Here is a 19,219-nt window from a genome sequence, read left to right as displayed (position 1 = left end):
TCACAGTTCACCCACTGCTTAGAGGACATAATGAAGCACACCTGTTTTCACTCTCCCTCATTAAGCAGATCATCTGGCCCAACATGACAAAACACACACGTACAAAAAACACACAGCATAACCTTGTGAAACCTTGTGAAACACATACTCAAACTTGTGTGTCTTCATTTGTATATCCTGACTAAAACATTAGGCAGAAATGAATCGCAATGTTAATTTTCTATAAACTAATATTCATTTTCTAATTTTCTATGTATATCATGAAGTTTTCAGAAAAAGACACTACATTTCACATATATTGTTCAATTAATAGTTCTTTGTTAATCTTTGATGACATGTTGACATACTGTACATCAACCCACCTCTGTGTCTTTACCACTTTCAGAGGTAAACCTACTGTATCTTTATTTCCTCATGTTTTAAATTAACTGCAAATTGCATGCATTTCCTGCACAGATTCCCTTTCTCACTATGTTGTCTAAGCAACACCAATGCCAATAAAAGTGATGTAAATTGGCAAAGAAAACAAGAGAGAGAGAGAATGTGTAAATTTGTGATGTATGTGTATGAGAGAAAAAGAGAGATATCATCACCCAACACTATCACTACTGGAGCATTAACTGGAACCCGAGGCTGTACCCACTCCTTTACAGGGAGGAAGACAGGTTAATGGAAAACTATTGATTCTCCCACTGTATCCCAGGAGATGAGGAGGAGTAACACTAATACTTCCGAACTTTGTTTTCCTCGTCTTTTGACGCCTCTGACGATTCAGTGGCTACTCCGGGTCTTTGGAGACAGACGGAACAGGGGGGGGGGGGGGCGGGGGGGACGAAGGGTCCATGTGGGCAGTGAAGCCGTCAGCGGCGTTTAGTCAGAGAATAGAGGTGGGACAATGAAGGTGAGGGGGAACAGAGGAAGCGGTCAACCCTGGTCGAACTGCGCTTCTCTCATTTGGAGAAAAGACAGAAAGAAAGAATGAGAAAACGGTCTTCTAGTCAGACAATCTTAGAGTCTCATTTGACTCTTTTTTACTAAGTGCAACCACCATTATCATTGAGGCTACACACTCAGACTCTGTGACCGACTGAAGGCCATTATGATAACACAGCGAGATGGAGCCAATAATAACATGTGTTTAAATATGTGTTAGACTGTAAAATATACAGTTTGTTGCCAGTTTGTGTACTGAATGCTTGGTGATTTGTAGTGCTAAGATGTAAGAAATTCAGGGCTGGAAATGTCATTAGCTCTCTTTATCCATCCAACATGTTCAAAATGCAACACAGGACGCACGCATGAAAAAAGCTTCAAGTACAGAATGTGGCAGTTTGCAAAAATAACAGTAACTTCCTTAGCCTTTCTATCAAACGTCAGCTGCTGTCCACATGGTTTCCTATTAGTCAACAGAGCAAATTTGCATGTCAAAGATGACCAAACGTGAGCTTGATGAAAAGATTTGCAGGGATTTACTTCTCCCACATGTACAAATCATTTGAAATTCATTAATTTTTCTGCAAGATTTGCTGTGGCTGTGCGATGACTGTGAGACAGACACTCCCTCCACTTCAGCCTCCCCCCCTCCCTCGTCTGTGTGTGGTCTCTCTGGAGCCAGGAGGTCTTGCTGCGGGCCCACGCTGGGAATCAGTGAAGGGAGAAATCGTCACCCGTCAGCAATCAAACCAAATCAGCTCCTGCCTAGGAAAACGTCAGTGTCACATTTTGATCCTCGCTTGACTGTTAACAAAGTATCATCTAGCCATGAATCAGACAGTAGATTGGAGAACTGGAGAATTTATCAGGGGGCAATGCCATCACTTCCCTTTATCTCTATATATTCTTTAGGCACCTTATCCACCGACTGCAACACTGGAGCTGCTGGGTAGAGGTGTTAAATGACTCTGAATACAATAATACAAAACATACATCAAAATCTGATATTTTCAGCTGTGTTGTTTCAAGTTTCCATCAGTCACATGATACATCAACATGATCGCGTGAGAGTCATTCTTGACCCACATGTGTGTCCTTCATACACACAGTGCTGTTTAGTTGCATTGTTCTCTTGTTTCCACTGCAGATAATAGAATTTATTCCTGCAGGTCACTTCAGTGTCGAGCTTGTTGAAATTAGAGCTCATACGCTTGAGTGGCGGCTCCCCCTGTGTTCTCTGCAATTACAGCTGTAAGAGGGTGGCAAAGAACTGCCAATTTGACAATGTCCCAACGAACACACAAACATTCACTCGCACGTGTTTATGCACAAGCAGGCATAGTCATTTCACCTAAAAAGGTCCTTTGTACATCTGATGACATCTGATCGTCACATGGAATGGGTTAAAGGAAATATGATTTTAGAGAGATTTTCAAAAGTTAATCCTTATAGACTGGAATAGCTAAAAGTGCTATGTTGTCTCCGTATTCAAAGCAGCTTTCAGAAGAATTTGATGATCTGCTTTGTGAGAAAACATCTGAAAAAGCTTTGAGTTTGCACATCAGTGGACAGTAACAATCTCCACCTGCTGAAATTTATATTAGCAGCAATTTAAGGTGGCTGAGGTAGCTTCAAGTTTTAAAACTGCATACCTCCATATTCAGTCTCAAAGACATCCATAAATGCTCTGAATGAAAAAGTTAACACATAAACACAGCTTGAATAACTCTAGAAGGAGAAATAAACACACACACGCACACACACACACATAAATGAACAGGATTCACCATGGTGTCTGTAAACAAGCTCCAGTCATTTTTTATTATTACTTACAATCAGGCACGCCTCATCCACCTTCTATGAGTTTACGCTGCCTCTACAACAGTTATAATCCCTGATCCCGTTTCACATAAATCAATAACAGCAGTCGGAGTGCCGCTGCTCGAAAATGACTTGTGAGGTTCACCAAATCTAATGAGAGAGAGCTTATTGACACTGGAAGCACTGGAAGGTTGCAGAGTCCAAACCTGGTTGCTTTTTGTGGTTATTTCAACTCATTGCATTCTGCCTCCGGGTGTAGAGAGAGTTACATCATCTGAAGTGTAAGGTTATAAGAAATGCCTTGATTACTACAGTCCGGTTATCTAAGCCAAGAATATTGTGTGTGTGTGTGTGTGTGTGTGTGTGTGTGTGTGTGTGTGTGTGTGTGTGTGTGTGTGTGTGTGTGTGTGTGTGTGTGTGTGTGTGTGTGTGTGTGTCTGTGTGTGTGTTTATTAGTATGTTTGTGTATGCATCAAATAGCAATCTATGAAATCTGCCTTTTTCATCCCAAATTCTGCTCCATTTCTTACATATTTCTATACAAATTAATGACATTATAGAAATTATACTGATGGATTTTGTTTGTGTTAATGTTTTCTTGTTTCTTAATTTAATTTTGGGAGGATACTCATGTTCTACATTTTGGACATAAAGTTCCAATAATGATTTTGGAGATTCAAACTGTTAATATAATATTGCAGAGGAGTCAGTGAGTTAGCTGAGGGGTGTTTTCTTTAAAGCTTGTATTTGTTAACATATTGTACACGAAACATGTAAAGTCATGTTGAACTAGCTATTAATTCCTTTCATCTTCCTTGATCTGTAAGACACTCATCAGAAGATGCAGAAGCAGGTAAAAGCAGTTTATTTCTCTGATATGTCTACACTGCTGCAATGGATTTAGTTCCTACTTGTGTACTGTCTGTCAGATGTATAAAGCTTATCATTAGAAATTGATGAGTAAACACTGTCCATCTCTCATATGATGGGTGTGATGCGGTTTGTTTGATTACATATTTATTGCATAACGGATCAATACTTTGTGTTTGCCTGTGAAGATGTTGCTCTTAGCTTGAATAGATTTTAATGAAACGTTTTGATCAGACTTCATACAAGTAAGCATGAATAATTCAGCAGTGGCGGTTTTAGCAGTATCCTGGAATGTTTTAGTGCCCCATGCTGTTTCAGAGGCTTTCCTACACTATATTCAAAATTAACAATCTAGGGAATATTTGTAATGGTTTGCAATTTTCACTTACCCAAATTGCTTTTATTACTTCAATTCACAATATGTGGGTGTCTGCTGGGTTACTGGTTAAATATTAATACATGTGCACTCACATGCAACATCATGCAGATGCGGAATTATTCCTGCTGAATGTTGCCATGATTAAATGTTTCATTGTAGGTACCACACAAAATTATAAAGATGTCCAACTAATTTCGCAACACCTTTAATGCTAAACCTTGTGATTCTGTGAAATCCGTCATCTGTGTTTAGATACTGCGATTGTGTTTGACTTGAGTGCAGCCAGATGATTGGATTAGGTTTTACACATCCATACATCTGTACACACAGTACCTCCATACAGATCTTCATATTCTGTCCAAGTTCAACACAGACACGTATATAAATGTGATGGAGGGGGAGATAAATATAAAATGAGCTCTTTTTTATAGGTTGCATGTGGGAAGAGAAGCCTCCAGTCAAAAGGTCTGTGTTGAGCTTTCTGTAGCTGCTGTCTAATCTACCATCACCTCCCTTAAAAACAGCATGTGCACAGCTTTATGCCAGTGCTGCGTCCTTGAATGTGTGACTCGTGCAGAATGGGGGAGAAGATGGAAAAGAGACTGAATGGATGATGAGAGGGGGAGAAGAGGAGGAATGAGCAGAGAAATTATTCAAATGACGGTTAGATTTGTAGTACCAAAAGGCTCCTCATTACCATAACTTCAAAACCTTAACGTTCCACTCTTAATAATACATGCGCTTTGAGTCTCCCCGTGAATCACACCTCGCACTCTGTAATATTTCTGTTTTTCTATTTGTTATGAGGCGATGAGATGTGGAGTTGTGTGGGAAGAGAGGCAGGGAAGGAGAAGAAGGGATTCCAACTAAACCCCACCCCTCCCCAATACACACACATACACATACACACACCCTCTTCCTCTCTTGTCTCAGTAGGGCGAGACAGTGGGACATCCTGATCTCAGCTTTATTAAAAGCGGCCTTGTGTCTTATCTGTGAGACAGACCAGTCATACCAATTAACATTCCAGTACAGTGTTTCTGCAGCCTGAGAACAGGAGGCTAAACAAAGCTCCTTCCTCTCCTTCTCTCTTGCTCTATCTCCCAAATACAAACATTTAAAAGCACACATACTCTCTCTCTCTATATATATATATATATATCATTGAGCACACATATACATTCTATAGTAGCTCGTAGTACCAAAATATAGTTTACACAGACACACACACATACACAGACACAAAGCTATGGCAGTTGTGAGAGATGAAAGCATACATTGTTCAGTTGGCAGAAGAAAGTGATACTTGGGTTTCAAATATACAATAAAACAGAGCATGAAGGTAGCAGGCTGTATCTGGAGCTGGCATGAGCAGAGTCAGCACTGCGAGATTTATTCTGGTGTGGCTTCATTGGGTCGCTCTGTCTATGAAGTAACTGAAAAATAGACTGGGCTGAGTCTAAATCTTAGTTTGAGAAGAGACTTGCAGGCCCGAAAGAAAGCAATTTGAGTTTTTGTAAGGTATTATGTTTGTTTGTCTCCACATTCCGCAATCAGCTAATTAAACCGGTGTTAACCACACATGACTGATATGCTGCACAGAACAATACTAGAATTTCATTAAAAGGCCCTTCAGTCAAATATGTGTTTTTCTTCTTGTTCCTGTTCTTTTTGCTTCACTGTGCAGAGTTTGACACTAGAGGGCTGTTTTCACATTCATCTGCAGAAGTGAGGAAAGTTTCTCTTTTCTCACTTTAACTCTGAGTTTAAAATACATAACCTATTTCATGAGTATAATTTGTGACATTGAATCACAATCTATGATGTGGTGTGGTGCCTCCAGTGCACGTACACTAACAGCTGTTCTTGTATCCTGTGTCCAGCAGTTACAGTTTTAAAATGCACAATATTTGCATATTCATAGATTCTGTATTTTTTTATTTGAGTGAAGGAGTAGGTGCAATCTTGAGAACTGTGAGGGTATTTGAACTTTTTTTTTTTATAGAAAACCTTGTCAGACACAAATAATATATAAAGCAGAGTATTTTTTACATATTTTTACATATTTTACTTGTCTGGAGCGTGTCTTTAAATAATTCAGAAAATAATTCAGTGAATCAGTTTGATCCACCTCTAATATAATAGATACAATACTGTTTGCTTCTTACACAGTCAGTGTGGAACTTATCATTGTACTCTACATACAGTATCTATGACATTTGGCAGTACTGGACTTAAACTTGCAATAACTGATTTTTTGGCCAATTGGGGACAACAGGATGAAGCAACAAACACAACACTTACCACCGTTTAGGTTGATATAGCAAGCATGCTAGCAAACAGTTGCCTTGTTACACATCCTGCAGCTACACAGCAACATAAGCATTCATTGAGAGTTGTGATCCTGGCCACCTGATGAAAGCATGTCCAATATTCATTCTCCTTCTAGCTCTGTTTAAAAATGGTAATTGGTAAATTGACCACTCAAAACACTTTTACTCTGTGAGCCACATTCATCCATTCACACACACACGTTCACACAATGATGGTGATAAGCTACCACATAAGGTGCTGGAGCAGTCGTCGGGAGCAATTTGAGGTTCATTATCTTGCCCAAGGATACTTGACATGTGGAGTGGAGGCCTGAGCTTCTGATTAGCAGATGACCCATTGTACCTCTTGAGCCACAGCCGCCCCTCGTTTAGGTGTTTAGGTCTCCTCCTATGGGAAATATCTGGTTCTTTAGTGGCTAAATGCTTCACCATGTTCATTGGCCACAGGTTATTGTTCAATTTGGTGCTGGGTAGGTTGTGTATAGTGGGTTTTTAGAGCTTTTTTTGTTGACAAAAAGCTGCTTGTTGCAGACAAAAAATGTATGAGAACAGGGTCTGTGAACCAAAGTTTTGGGCCAGAAAAACCAAAGCAGTGAACTGAAAGACTGATTATAATGGTTTTAAAGAATTCAAGAAAGTATGTAAGTTTTTTCAGATTTCTTAGATTTTCGTGCATTGGTGTGCATGGATTTCTATGTATTTTCCGGTCAGTGCTTTTAATGGTGGCTTTGTATATTATATGGTAGATTGAATAAGTTGTATTATCATTTATATGTTCAGAAACAATATAAAAATAGATATCCTACATTTGAATTGAGCCTCTGACTTTTGTCGCACGTCTGTTGTCACTCTGCATTATATCTCTCTGGCAACAATTAGAGCTTGTGTGAAAATATGTTATTCTTGCATTGTGATATTTTTTCCCTTCCACACACAACCCATGAATATATTAGTAGTCCCACACTGATGTAAAACACTGAGGAGAAGCCAGAAAAGAAGGCAACTTGAGTTTCCCTCATTGTAACTGAATGTGAACAAAGCAATCCCATTAATACAGTGGCACTGTACATTCCCAATTTCTCTCCTTTGTGGCACATAAAAAGGCAATTCTTTGTTCAGTGTTCTCATATATCTTTTTTTGTCATTTTTGTAATGACAGGCAAAATGAAAACTACAGTATTAAAACAGAATTGGCGAGTCTCTGAAGGACTGTAGCTTTAACAGTGAATTTATACAGTCAGCAGTCAACAGAGGGCACAGACTAAAGCATGACTCACTCAAACATCAGTTTCAAAGTTAAATAATCTGGAGTCACCACTAGTATTCTTCCAAAAATACACCACAACCTATGTAAACTGAAAAGGCAGAAGCAGTGTTACTTGCAGTGAATGCATTCTTTCCATGTAAAAGCTAAATCCAGAGACAGACATTCACTTATCATGTGCCAATATATGCGACCATGAACAAACAACAAACTCTGTGGTTCAATGACATTACTATGTGTCTCTTTCTACTTGCTATAAAATTAGAAATTGGAGTGACTACTCACCAAAAGAACTTTAAACTTTGGAGGCTACCTGCTGACCACCTTCAGAGAGTGTAAAGTACACAATATGTGGTGATAATGCACTGAGAACGATATACCCCGCTACTTTCAAATCTTACCCCCAACCCCATCAGTGTGTGAGGCCACGGGTGTGCGGTCCCCATCAGCGAGGCGTGAGGCATGAAGGACAGCCAGCCGTACACACACCGCACGGGAGATCCCCCGGATTAGTCACACTTGCCGGTTCTCCGCCGCTGCCACCCTCTGCTGCATCGCCACCGTGCATCCAAATGGAGTCTCAAAACACCACAGCAAGGGCAGCGCTGCACTACACACCATTATACACTGGAAATAAACAACTGGCTCAGCCACAGTGTGTGGTGGTAGCTGATTATTGTTATAAGAAGTACTTGGTGTGTGGAAAAGGCCATGGGTGGAGCATACTAATGTATTTTTCTGTTAATGGGATGTGCTATAGAGGAACCGTGTTATTCTTACCTACTCTTATCCTGAAAGGTTTTTTTTGATAAAACAGCTTACTGTGGTGCTGCACAGCAAAATGAGAGAAATAATACCATGTTAGTTTTGAATGAGTCCTTGTATAACACACATTACTGTCCTATAATGACACTCTATACATTACACTGACATGTAGATGTTGTAGGTTCCCATTACTCACAGCAGAAGGGAAGAAAACACGTTGGTATAATGTCATAATAGCTCATTATGGACATTTCCAGCAGTCATAAATGTAGAAACTCAGTAGCTAAAGCTATGAACACTCTATCTTATCTTAAACCGGCTTTCTTCTTCACCAATTCAAAACTATCTGACATCTTATTAAAATCCAGTACTCTGCAGATCGCTAGACGAATGGAAACCAGCTCCCTATTAGCTGCTCTAGTAGCTAATAGGGAGGTTACTTTTCCATACATTATTTTTGGATTTGTGCAATTTAAAGCACAAAAACAAGTTCTTGTGTTGGTCTCCCTATAAATTGTAAGTCATTCTTGTTTGTTTTCTACTATCTGTATTATTCCCGATCTTCCATATGCTTTTGATCTGCTAGTATTCAGTTCAATTTTGTTATTTGTGTGTGTGTGTGTGTGTGTGTGTGTGTGTGTGTGTGTGTGTGTGTGTGTGTGTGTGTGTGTGTGTGTGTGTGTGTGTGACTGTGTGTGTTTCCATTACTACCATCTTCACTAAGAACCAGCAAGTTCCATTTCACCTTATATCGGCAGGATTGATTGGAAAACTGCAACAAGCCTCGAAGAAGAAAGAAATTAGAAACACGGCAAGGGTGGACAATGACCTTTTCTGCCACCAGACCAAGAATCCAAACTCTCCATACCAATACTAGAGAGGAAAAAGCCCAGGGGAAACACTGACCCTGCCACTCTCCACCGCTACAGCACAGTTTTAGAATATGCTGCAATGTCACAAACTGAAGACAGCAGGCCTCCAGGGGTGGCATCATAATTTGTGACCATTTAATAAAACACCCACAACTGTCCCCCGCGAAGCAAGTCCCACTGGAGCTAAGTACACATTCTCTAGAGAATGTAATTATTACTGAGAGCAGCGGTAAACACATGCCGGAATGCTATACAAACAATTCCACAGCAGTGGGGCAGTTGGTCCCAAAGCATTTCCATGGTCTTAGTAATGTGGTACAAGTGACAGAATGTGAATATATTTATAGAGACAGGTTGACTGTGAGGCAAACACACAGGAACCTCGGTGTAGAGTAACAACTGAACCTGACCACATTCATGTCTCTGCAAATATCAGCTTTACACTGCTACGCTTCCAATACTCATTTTTCCTGAAGTCAAACATGCAATCTTCTAAGGAGGCGTTTTTTTTCTTAACTGTCGGTGCTTTGCTGTAGATGCTGGGAATGTCATGTAACGAGTATGGTTAGACTCATTACTGTAGTGAATGCAGAAAGGAAGAACTTGAAGACGTTATCATTAGAACCTGCAATTTCTTAAAAGGATTGCAAATTCGACTGTAGACTGGAGTTGACGGCACAGCGGCAAACCTATTACCCCCTCTGTCTCAACCAATTCATGTGTTACATTCAGTCATAAAACAAAGCTCCTATTTGGCATACATTCACGTATTTAAGTCATATTCTCATGGCCAGTAATATGCCCTCAGTGCATCAAATAATAAGCAGCGGCCTCAGGCTGACACTAGATGAATCAAAATAGTAATAAACAATGTTGAACACTTCCTGAAGCATTTTAGTGACATGGCCTAAATGTCACTTGGAATAACAATTCTCTTATTGTATCTCATCATTGTTATTATTATTAGTTTATGATTTTTATCATTCATTTTTTTTCTTTTTTATAACACAATAAAAACGAGGTCGCTCATTTTGGATGATACACATTGGAGTTGTTACAGAATGGTACACTTTCATTCACTTTTATGTTTCACATTTACTATAGTTTCAATTGTCAAACTCTTCATTAGTCAGTGTGTATCTCAATGAGTCTAACCCTCTCCACCCTTTTCTTTCTGTAATCTTACACTAAATATCATGCATTTAACCTAACCCTAACCCCAACCCTGTTTACAATATATCTCTTCAGAAGCTAATGTCTTGTAATTGGCTTATCGCTTGCTACCATGAGAATCTTTAGTCAATATTTGTCTCTGACATCCAGTTCCTTAAGTATGTTTCCTAAATAGAAAGAGATGTATAATATACTCTTACTGGCAGCTTGAATATCAGCCCAGAAAGGCTGTAAAACACTGTTTACACCAGGCATTACATGTGTCTTGGGTTATCTGATCACAACTGAACAGCGCTAAATATAAATGTAAACAACTTCCTATATGCATTGTGATCTGATCACTTAAACCACTTGCCGTGGTGGTCTGGAACACATTTCTTTTGTAGTGAAAAATACTAATCTGGCACTTGTCTGACTGATATAATAACTGCTCAAGGCCGACTGACCTCCTCAAAGAAGTGATGTGGGCAATGACACAAGTGGTCAGCTCAAAACCACTCGAGACGCACAATAGAGACAGGTAAACAACAATGTGTCTCTGCTGTCCAGTTGTGATCGAATCCCCCGAGACACATGTTAATGCCAGGGCTAAACAGGGCCTAAGATGGGCAAGAAAGATGTGAGTGGCCACATTATCTCCAGCATTGGTTCTGAAGTCTACTTTGTTTTGATTTTATTTTTGTGGTTATTCAAAACTTCTTGCTCTTCCAGAAAAACTTTGTAGTAGGGTCCGGTTCTCTGTCCTAGTTTTGCTTAATGTAGTCTGTTGGAGTTGTTCTTCATCAATAATATATACTTAAATACAGGTCCCCAATGATCTATCTGGTTGGTTCGGAGTTGTGTGCTTTAATAAACTGTCCTGCGTAACATCAGAGGATTCTTCCTTGCTCAGTCCCTTCACCTCTTTTACATAATAGTGCCTCATGTCTCTCTAAACCATATTTTTCAAACTTAGGCTAGAAGTCTACTAATTCCCCATCTTTTACTAAAGGAGAGTATGATGTGATACCATGTCTACATCTTAAATTTTGTGATGCTGGTTTAAAATGTGGGTCATATGCTAGCCACTAATTGCTGTAATCTTTTCTTTGCCCAGATTCCTAAGTGAGTTATTCCTCTTACTCTTTTGGCTACTTGTATCTAATTTGGGGTTAAGGATCATATTTATAGTAAACTCCCTCCACAAATGAGGACACTAAAAGTTTTTGCAGGCAATTAGGCCAAATATTTTTTGAAAACCATCTTATTGCTCCCAGGTGGGGTAAATATATTGAATACATGTAAATCCTCCCTCCTTATCCTCAATCTTTGACATAAATTTAAGATGAGTTGAGTTTGAAATCAGTTTGCAGCCTCTTTTGTAAGATGAATATAGTATGTGTGTCTGAAACCTTAAGCTTTTCATGTTCAGAGGGTTTTAGGTGGTTTTCTTGCCAAAATACGATTTATGATTTCTTCTTTTTCGGCTTAGCTACCAACCTTTTTGATGGGGCTAGAAAGCCTATTTACTTTGAGTGTGACAACTTGAAGTTCTCGAATACACAGTCAAAAGGTATGAAACATTTCAATTCCTGTGACAGTTCATACTTGGGCCTCACAACACAATACCAACATAACACAGCATGGAGGTTCAATTAGGGCCTTTGAAATGGGGGTATACTCCAACCTCTAGGTGGGGAGTCAGACTAATAGTAGTACTAGCGGTTCTCTGGTGGCTTAATCCATATTAAACAGTATTTTATGAATGGGATGATTAATCTGTCCCGGAGATAAACAAAAATCTCTCAGACCATCCAAAGTCTAAAAAAATGACATGGAAAATGCTATATAGGTTGTATTCCTTTCGTTTGCACAACACTTCAGTTGCATAGCCATGATCAAAAGACACTCATTTACCCTCAAAGGTGATAGATTTTTTCCACGCAGTGTGAAGAACTTTCTCCTTAGCTGTAAATTTTTAAAGTTTTACAACAATAGATCTTGGTGTTTCATTATCCGGTGGCCTTGTGCCCAAAGCTCTATGTGCACACTCAATATTCAATTCCATTTTGGGTCCGATGTCTACACTCGGTTCGCTCTTGATAAGGTTTTCCACAAAGCTGATCATGGCAGTACCTTTTGCTGTTTCTCTTACGCTGTACAGCTTAATGTTATTCCTGTGTCATGCTAGTTCCATTACTTTGGCTTGTAGAGTGTGTTACGCTTTCAAGAGGGAGCTCATTGCACCTTTTGCATCCATGCCCCACGACTCCATCTCCCCAATATATTGTTCGACTTCTTCCAGTCTTTCGGTGGTGAGTTCAATTTTGCCTGTTGTCTCCTCAATGTTCTGATTAAAAACATCTCATTCGGTTGTTTCTTAGTATCCATTGCTTCTTGTGTGGTAGTCAGTAATGTGGTCTCTCCTAGTTTGGTAGCCAGTACCTCCTCCTTGAAGCTATCTTTGCCTGTGTTAGAGTCGTCTATCCAAATCTCAATTTACCTCTTCTCTGTGAACTAGTTTGGCCCTTATCTTTTCCCCCTTCCATCTTCCAACTTGTTTATGTCAATTTTTGTTGTAATAATTTGTTGAACTTAGGGAGTTTAACTAATCAGTAAGGAGATAACTTTTTACACAGCCATCAACGATTCTACACCACTGGGGGTCTCGGGAATGGATCCTATTAATCATGTGAAATAGGCAGTGAGGGTACCAAACTAAAATCCAATGAGAGTGTATCTGCATATTAGAGAAAGTATTATTAACTTTAATAAGTCTCTTCTATCTTGATTATTTGGAAAACATGCCACACTTACAGATCACTTGGCCGTGGGCCAGTGTCTTCATTCAAATGAAAACAAAACGCTGGCTTTTCAAAGGTGTCAGAGAGGGAGAAACAGAGACAGAGAAAATAACGGTGTATTAGTGAGAGAGCTTGTGAGTCCATGGCTTTGGGCTTGTTGGCCCTTAGAGACACCCTGTGTGACTCCTGGCTGAGTGTGCCTTATTAAAAGTCCTCCCCTGCACATTCAACACCGCTGTCAGGAAAAGTAACTTCAAAAGTTTTTGGAACAATTTTCATTTCCATTCACCTGAAGTGCAGGACAGAGCTGGGCCAAATTACTATGCTATAATATCCGCCATGTAGTTAACATGTGACTTCAGTACTACACTAAAGAAGAGATTCTGAGTTTTAAAACGATAACAGGCGAAGAACATATTTAAGTCTATCATTTCAGAGTGTGTTAGGTGTTTTTTTCCTGGCATTATTTACCTTGGCTATATGTAATGCACCTGGTACCACTTCATGAAAAGCCTGGATTAAAGAGCACAAATCCCTTTACATTGCTTTCCTTGACCAATAATAGCTTTAGATGGGTAACTCTTAACGGACCACTATGACCTAGAAAGAGAGGGTCACAGGAGTGCTATCATGTTTTCTGCTCACTGTGCACTTCTGGCTGGCTTGTTGTATGTTTTATTAAAAATGTTGCATGGGACACATTTTAGCAGGAATAGAGAAGATGATAGAAAATGATGTTTGTTGCCTATCACAATAGTGTATGGTACTTTAGTCATTTTCTGATATTTGTCCAGACAGACATGTTGAACAGTGCTGGTGGAAGCCTGTTTCTGGGTGCAATTTCTGTGATTCTAAAACTGTAATATTGAAACAAACAAAAAAATATATTATTTGGAAGGGATCCTTAAATGTGGTGTGCACTGTAAATAATGCATATTACATTTTGGAGGAAGGTTGGCTTCCCACATTTCTTTGGTTTGTTTTTCTCTCTTAAAACCACAACTTGTCAAGATGAAATAAACATTTGAGGGTAAAGAAACACAAGAAAAGAATGTTCTATACTGTGTTTTCCCTTTGTTGTAAAGAGTTTTACTTCACTAATTACCTTCTCCTGCAGGATAAATAGACAAACTAGCAAGTAGTTACTGACATGTTTGGCTGTCTCCATCTGTTGTGTGACCCTTACTAAGCATGTGGTAGCAGCTTAATGAGGGTCTCCCAGCTTAAGCCAGTTTAGAAGAGTGATGTCATAGAGTACATTTACCAACATTAAAGATATTATCTTACTGTTGATTTTTTATCACAAATCTCATTGTGTAAATATTTTTGTTAAAGCACCAATATCAATATTGAGGTATTCTGTCAGATATTTGTTTGATGTTTGTTGTTCATATGCCATATATCCAGCACTATTCTGAAGTTCAATTACAAAAACCTGAGAACATGAGAGTATAAATCACTGAGCTTGCTATTGGAGAAGTCGTAGTATAGTCCACACAATGATTGCAGACACAGTGACAGTCAACCATAATTGGTCCCTTGTCAGTAGATTAATATGCATTCCCACAATGGCCTTTCTTAGTGAAACTCCTGAGAGTTAATTAAAGCGATGCCATTTTGGAGGGCTAAGGATTTAAGGATAAAATGACCTTCATTTGAGAGGAGAGGCTCCTGGATCAACCTGATCTCACAGAAATACGTGAAATGTTAAGAGGCTATGGTCATTTCACATATTTCTGTGAGATCAGGTTGTCCTGGATGGATGACTACACTGTCCTTATGCTAGTACACTTAACCTTCTCTGACTAGCATTTACTCAGTGAAGGGTTACATGCTGAACCTGTTGCACCCTGAAATTTTCTGCAGGTATAGTGAAGGCTGATGTGCACATTATATATAAGTGAAGGGCAGCTGCTGAAGTTTCACTGAGAAAGGTCATGCTGAACATGGTATTTAAAGAGAAAAATCTCCCTGGGTAAGATTCCATTCAGCTATGATCACACGTACAACACTTAAATGTAAAGAGCAGCTGTGTGCTGGCTGCTAATACCACAGAGAACAAGAGGTTCAAGGCTATTATTTCTGTTGAAATGTAACTTTAATACCCTTTTTTACACCTAAATTAGCCCATAAATGTGTGGTTTTTAAATGTGGTTAAACCTGCCAAAATAGGTGCTGCTAAATAACGATTGACTCCTTTCCTAATTGCCAGGAGGAGAGTTTGCCTTTCTATGGTTTTTCTAGTGCTTCATGTTCAACGTCATGGCTAGCAGCAAGTTAGCATGGATAGCATCATTAGCACAGCCATGCTGCGCTGTGTGTAGCCCATAGACTGCATAAAAATAAGGTGTAGCTGCAGTGTTAAACAGCACCATGCTGGGCAGGTGACAGGTGTCTTTACGCTGTTTGAGCGCTCTGAAAGACATCTCGCACAGATATAAAGTCACACAGCTGATGGTCTCTCTGTAATAACAAAGTACATGTTACTTTGTTATTACAGAGAGACCATAAGTAAACATATGGATGGCACCATATGTTTTCAGACATCCGCAGATAAAAACAAATGAAAAGGCAGCCGGAAAACTGCTGAAATTAGCGTGTCCACCGACATGTCATGTTTCCATCACTGCCGATTGGAGCTGAAGCCGAAAAATTACCCTATTACTGCATAGTCACTGCAGTCGGGAATGAATGCCAACTGTACCATTTCATACCAGACAAAAGCAACATGTAAATGGATTTCTTTGATCAGTGTGAAAAGGGCTTAAGAAACTGCTGTGACTCAGTTAACCTTAGGTAACAATTCTTCAGTGCAGTAGCTACAATCACCAAGGCTGAAACACACATGCACATAGTTTGATCACAATCAGACCACTGATAATAACTCATACAGTCATATTCAAGTAAGTATGCTCTGCAATCACAGCCTTATTTTTCTCGTCAGTTCGTTTATGGGCTGATATTATGCTCTGAAAACTCTCAACAGGTCTCCTGCATGGATTACAAATGGCACTGATAAATATTTGGCTCAAAATCTACTTAAAAAAGTCCTCCAACAAAATCTGCTGTATGAGTCTTGGTTGATCTGTAGGGTGCTTAAGGAGCAAGTGAGTGTGTGTCCCTGATTTGACCTCGCTTAAAGCAAATCTGCAGTAAACAGTCGGCCCACAGATGGCCACTTATTCCCACCTTGATGAATCACAAAGGCAGGGTTTTTAGAGCTTTGCAGAGGTAGGAAAGAAAATACAAATTAATAAAAAAAACTAACTAACAACATTTCTGCTTTTAGTCGTATACAATAAAATGCTAACAGGCGATGAAGCAGCCGATGATAGAGAGGAGTTACAGTATGGTTTTGTACCAGAAGCCCTGCCTTTGGGAGCATATCAGAAATGGAACCAACAGAGGGAGAATCACAACCCAAGGGAGGTGGCGGTGTTGGGTTAATCTCCCATCCATGTGCTTTCAATGACTGCATGTCAGAGCCTGACTGCCTTCACGTTTTGTGTAAAAAAAAAAAATTCCAAGTCTTTAAATCTTCCCCTAATGTCAAGCTTTAAAGCTGATATCTCACCCGAGGCCAGGCGGTAACTCCTGGTTGAGGTGCACTGATGCAGCTCTGGTGATGTACTGCTCCCAAAAGAACAGCCAGCACAGTAGCTCAGTCTCATTCAACAAAAAAGTACAAGACCGCAACAGAAAACAAAACATGACCTGGAGCTGGGATCTACTTTTTTGTCCGCTAAACTACGAAAATGAACTGTTTTAGCTGCCAAAAACAAGATTAAGCTCGGCGGCAAAAAGAAGCAACCTACTGTAGCAAGTCTTCGTTCTAGTAAATCAAGGGCTAAAGAGAGTCCTCTTGTCTAAGTCACCAAAGAGAAGGCGGAACGTTTATTTTTTTCTTCTTTTTTGGAGACCAAACTTCCACAGATAGGTTCAACTTCAGTTTAAGGCTCCTGGGCAACCAACATCAAGCCTGAATTGTTTATCAGGTGGGAACAGAACATTTCATCTTTGAAACAAGAACATCAGCAATTTTGTAGAAAATTTGTATTTTATTATTTATATAAGATCTTAAGAAAGTAACTGACGAGACTCTTGGGCAAGTACGGCAGTTACTTGGATCCTAAGAAACCTAAATAGGGTATAACAGCAAAGACTGTGTTTGCTCTCTGTTTTCATGGGTGTAAATGGGGACTTAGCAGCACAAATAACTAACTTATTCACTTTATTCTGAATGCAACTGACTGAGCACCGTTGTGCCAATAGAGAAATCTGCTACTCAGATAGTCAACTACATCTCAAGTGTTTTGAAATTTACAGATGAATGCACCGCTTTGTTGGACTCACTGTAACATAAACTCACTGGAAATATTATACTCCAAAACAATTGTTTAAAAAGAAGATGAACTCACCTTTGGTTGAGGAGAAAGACCCATACAAATATCAGGGCAGGTTGACATTTACAGATCAGAGCCACAACACTCGAGCTGCTCCACCTGAAAAACAGAGTGAAAGATGTGTAAGGCGTCTAGGAGTAAATATAGCTACAAGCCATGTCGTGACAAAGCAATGGCCTTGTCTTGTAAAGGTGGTATAACTGAAGCAAAGTCTGATTTAAAGTTTATAGTTCTACAATTTGCTGTGTAGTCTAAAATCCCTATGGGCATGAATATAAATGTATAACAAGGCAAACAGTGCGTCATGAGCAAATCCAAAAAGCACAAGGACAAAAGTGTAAAACGGAACATTTTAATTAAGTTGAAAAATTGGTAACAAATGGCAATTGTTGCAAATAAATCCCAACATGGGAACCAGAAAAAGTAACTATGACAAACTAGGGCCCAAACTCAAAGCGAGGTCAACTAAACAATGAAGCAATTCACACTTAAATTACAAGGACATAACTGAAAATAAGTGACAAATCATCTTTTTGGTTTTTAAGGGCAGTTGGAAACCAGCACGTTAGGTGCATTACCACCACCTTCTGCTTTATAGTGTGGACTAGAGATGAAATCCTACCCATTAATCTTGTCTGTCTGATTAATTCAAAGGAGCCTCTAAAGCTCAACCCACTTGGCAAGTTCATTAAAGTTTGTATACTGAGATCCTGAACTGTTTCTTCATTTGCTGTCTTTACATACTTATTACTATCTGTGTAATTTTTGAAGCAGATGCCGATACTGATATTAAGGAGTAAAAGAATTCTGTCAGCCAATAATTTTATATATAAAGAATATATACATCCATTTTTTTTTGCACTGATCCCTTGAATGTAGTTATCAAACACTTGTGACAAAGATATGTGATGAAGGCATGACATTTTACAATTTGACAATAAATTCATTGTATAAAGTGACATCAATGCACTGAAACAGTAAACTACACTGGGAATTTAAGTCATAAATAACTACAACAAACTTAACTAATTAAATAACAAAAAAAGCATATAACAAAAATGTGTACGTAAAGGATCAAATATACATTAAATGCTCCCTATATAACTTTAAAAAATGTTGGTATGTAGCAGACAACATATACACCAATATATGTGTGATAGGCCTATATCGGCAGATAATATCAGTTAACCGATATATCAGTCAGGCTCTAGTATATGTACATACAGACTGACCTAAGACAGAAAATGGGGTAAATTTAGACAAAAAAACCTGTGTCTTTTGGAATCAATTGAAACTGCAAGGTATCTAAGCAGACTACATTTCCTGTTCCTCACAAAAAAGCAAACTTAAAAAAGCAGGTTTTGAGGGATGGGTGAGGGTTAGGGGGATTTTCTCTGAGGCAGAGTGAGGCAGATTTCGTTGCACATTTCACAGACTGACTGAAACTGCTGAGTAAAGCCCCTCCAGACATGTATCATTAATAGTAACATCAACATATTGATTTGCTGTGGTCAAAGAATAAGCTGCAGCATATCAGAGGTTGACAGTATTGACTGGATGTTATCAGATTATATCAAACTAACTTTATCAGTCTGCTGCTAGTCTGACTAAAGGGAGGCTTCT

Source organism: Scomber japonicus, chromosome 9 (assembly GCF_027409825.1).
Source record: "Scomber japonicus isolate fScoJap1 chromosome 9, fScoJap1.pri, whole genome shotgun sequence".
Taxonomy (NCBI): Eukaryota; Metazoa; Chordata; class Actinopteri; order Scombriformes; family Scombridae; genus Scomber; species Scomber japonicus.
The sequence above is the reverse complement of the archived record's forward strand: the minus strand, read 5'-3'. Positions refer to the sequence as shown.